The sequence below is a fragment of the Pelophylax lessonae genome, assembly GCF_965119305.1.
Source record: "Pelophylax lessonae genome assembly, chromosome: 2".
NCBI lineage: Eukaryota > Metazoa > Chordata > Amphibia > Anura > Ranidae > Pelophylax > Pelophylax lessonae.
In genome coordinates this window covers 320,534,347-320,538,601 of record NC_138769.1, presented here as the reverse complement: position 1 = coordinate 320,538,601, position 4,255 = coordinate 320,534,347, and positions in this window count along the sequence as shown.

Here is a 4,255-nt window from a genome sequence, read left to right as displayed (position 1 = left end):
AACCCCGAGTCACACTCGGGGTAGCGCTAGGAAGATCGCTGGATGCTGGAGGAGGTTTTACTTACCTTTTCTCCGGGATCCAGCGAAGACTGCGAGCGGTGTGCGGCGGCGGAGCTCTCTCCCGATCGTCTGCGAGCCCCGGCTTCCGTCGCCGGGGACGTGACGTCCGCCGGGGGGTGGAACCGGCGGCAAATTTGAATGTAAAATGCACCAAACACACTGATACCGTTCAAAATAAAATAAAATCACATTACATTGCCCCCCAGTGCCCTTTCCTGCAGTTTTACTGTACTTTTTATGTAAATATATGTATATATATATATATATACATATATATACAGTATATATATATATATATACGTATATATATATACACATATACATATATATATATACACACACACACACATATTATATATATATATATATATATATATATATATATATATATATATACATATATATATATATATGTATATATATATATATATATATATATACGTATATATATATATATATATATATATATATATATATATATATATATATATATATACGTATATATATATATATATACACGTAATTCTTGTGAATGAGCAGCCCAAACCAACTGTATACATTATATATATATATATATAATATATATATATATATAATATATGTATACATACATATATATATATATATATATATATATATATATATATATATATATATATATATAATATGTATAATAAATGTATACAGTTGGTTTGGGCTGCTCATTCACAAGAATTACATGCTTTCAGCACCTAAAATAATGGTACCGCTTTCAGCACCTAAAATCCAAAAGAATCATACCGCCAGGGAGGTTAAGGATGTTCCAAACAGTTGATTTGGCCACATCTAATGTTTTTGCTATCTCTCTGATGGGTTTGTTTTGTTTTTTCAGCCTAATGATGGCATGCTTCACTGATAGTGACAGCTCTTTGGATCTTATATTGAGAGTTGACAGCAACAGATTCCAAATGCAAATAGCACACTTGAAATGAACTCTGGACCTTTTTATCTGCTCTTTGTAAATGGGATAATGAGGGAATAACACACACCTGGCCATGAAACAGCTGAGCAGCCAATTGTCCCATTACTTTTGGTCCCTTAAAAAGTGGGAGGCACATATACAAACTGTTTTAATTCCTACACCTTTCACCTGATTTGGAAGTAAATACCCTCAAATTAAAGCTGAAAGTCTGCAGTTAAAGTACATCTTGTTTGTTTCATTTCAAATCCATTGTGGTGGTGTATAGAGCCATAAATATTAGAATTGTGTCGACGTCACAATATTTATGGACCTGACTGTACACAATAACATTTTTTTGCTGGTTTTATAGAGGTAGTTTTACTGCGGCAGTTCGGCTCTGTCCCATGAAACAACGTATCTGTACATCGCTTCATGGGACCGCTAGCGGAGGGGGGGGGGGAGAGAAGCTGATTAGCAGGTCCAGGGGCCGCGATTGCCACAGGGCACCCGCGATCGCTCCCGCTGGAGACAGAATGGCGGTCTGCCGTTGTAAACATGGCAGACCGCTGTTCTGTCAGTTATGAACACAGGGATCCTGTGTTCCTCCTATTAAGGAACACATGTCTCTGTGTTCATGCAGCAAGCCCACCCCCCACACAGTTAGAAAGCACCCCTAGGCTCACACTTAACCCTTTTTTCACCCTTGGGTTAACCCCTTCCCTGCCAGTGTCATTAGTACAGTGAGAGCCGGTTCACACTGCCACGACCATAAAGTCGCCCCATGTTGGAGCGACTTTTTACTGCGATGTTACCGCGACTTTACAGCGATTTTACCGCGACTTGTGAATTATTTTGCAGGACTTATATGACAGAGGACTGTGTATTTGGCCAATCAGAATATGATGAGCTGTGACCTAATTCCCCTTCTTTTTTTTTTTACTCATTTCCTCATTGCCCACCAGTGCCACGTATGTGTCCACCAGTGCCACTGCCCACCAGTGCCACATATCAGTGTCACGAATCAGTGTCCACCAGTGCCACGAATCAGTGTCAACCAGTGCCACGTATCAGTGCCCACCAGTGCCACGTATCAGTGCCACGTATCAGTGTCCACCAGTGCCACATATCAGTGCCACGAATCAGTGTCCACCATTGCCACGAATCAGTGTCCACCAGTGCCACGAATCAGTGTCCACCAGTGCCACGAATCAGTGTCTACCAGTGCCACGAATCAGTGTCCACCAGTGCCACATATCAGTGCCACAAATCAGTGTCCATCAGTGCCACAAATCAGTGCCACCAATCAATGTCCACCAGTGCCACATATCAGTGTCCACCAGTGCCACCTATCAGTGCCACGTATCAGTGCTACCTATCAGTGCCACTAATCAGTGTCCACCAGTGCCACGAATCAGTGTCCACCAGTGCCACATATCAGTGCCATGAATCAGTGTCCACCAGTGCCACTTATCTTTGTCCACCAGTGCCACTCACACAGCCCAAGCAGAGATAATGGAATATATATACCATTATATATATATATATATATATATATATATATATATATATATATATATATATATATATATATATATATATATATGTAATGGTATATATATTCCATTATAGGCATGGCTGCAATGTGGGGAATGCCTGGCTAATCTCTCTCTTCTTCCTGGAAAGTCTGATAACAAGTCGTGTCAATTAAGATAAGGAGGCGGCTCCCATTGAAGTATATGGGAGAGGTCGGATCACAGGTCGCCTCAAAGTAGTACAGGACCCTTTTCTGAAGTCGGAGCAACTTCAGTAGTGCCAATTAAGACGGCACTGATTGATTAACATTGCTTTTGTTATGTCAAGCTACCTGGGGCAACACAAGTTGCCTCACAAGTCGCGCTAGTGTGAATGGGCTCTTACAGTGCATATGTATAGCACTGATTACTGTAGTAATGTCACTGGTCCCCCCAAAAGTGTAAGAAATGTCAGTTAGGGGTCCGATCTGTCCACGGCAATGTTGCAGTCCCGCTAAAAATCGCTGATCGCCGCTATTACTAGTAAAAAAAAAAAAAATGACATAAATCTTTCCCCTAGTTTGTAGACACGATACGTGTTGGCCTAAAATGATGAAACAATTTGATTTTTTAAAATTTTTTTATTGGGAACGTTATATAGCAGAAAGTGAAAAATATATATTTTTTTCAGAATTTCCGCTTTCTTTTTTTGTTTATAGCGCAAAAAATAATAATTGCACAGGTGATCAAATACCACCAAAAGAAAGCACCATTTGTGGGGAAAAAGGACATCAATTTTATTAGGATACAGTGTAGCACAACCACGCAATTGTCAGTTAAGGTAATGCAGTGCCGAATCACAAAAAAATAGCCTGGTCATTAAGGGGGTAAAACCTTTTGGTCTAGAAGCGGTTAAATATACACTGTAGCTTTAACTGTGCCATGCTGCCAGCCACGAGACATTCTGCTTCAGAAATTTCTAGAATACCCCTCATTATTGAATAAATGACGCCAGAGGAAACGCCTAATAAAACACGGCATAGGCCGCCCCGCACACAGCCACAACAAAGCCTTGCTCTGTAAAATCCTGCTGCGTGCACCAAAAAGCGTTAATCTCACCATCACGCCGCTCTATTCTAACCATAACCGGTCCTCTGGTCCCTTTAAACCAACTGGCATTCCTACAGGCCAATCAGCGCTGGGATTCCTTACTCCGGGAGGAATTTTGTACTTAACCAATAAGCTTAAAGAACCGCTGGCAGCTGTCCAATAGTAGCGCCTTGCTGCTATGTGTGACGACACCACGAGTAGGCGGCCACCGAGGATCCCCGAACGAATCACAGAAGGATACCGGGAGGAGGATAAGAGTGACGGCCAGCTCAGCCAATGAGTGGGGATAAAAAGTCGGCATATAAGAAGAGAGGCTTGAAGACGGGGATCAGCTCAGTGGGTGTTACGGCTGTCAGGAGTAACATCGATTAGCAGCGTGCCGGCTAGTGCTGTGTGACCCGCCCCACGCTTTCAGCCAAGACCCTGACAGCAGCACCCGAGCGGCCTAAAGGTTTACTTTCCCTTCTTATTTTAAGTCTTTTACACCGATTTTTTTTTTAAAAAAGAAAACGTTTTTAGTTTTTAAAGCGCCGCCTCCCTGACGAGCACGTTCTTTGAGCTGCAGCGTGTAGTGAAGACCGCAGGACCTGTTGCCGGGGCCCTCCAACTGCCTAGAACCTTCCTCAGCACCTCA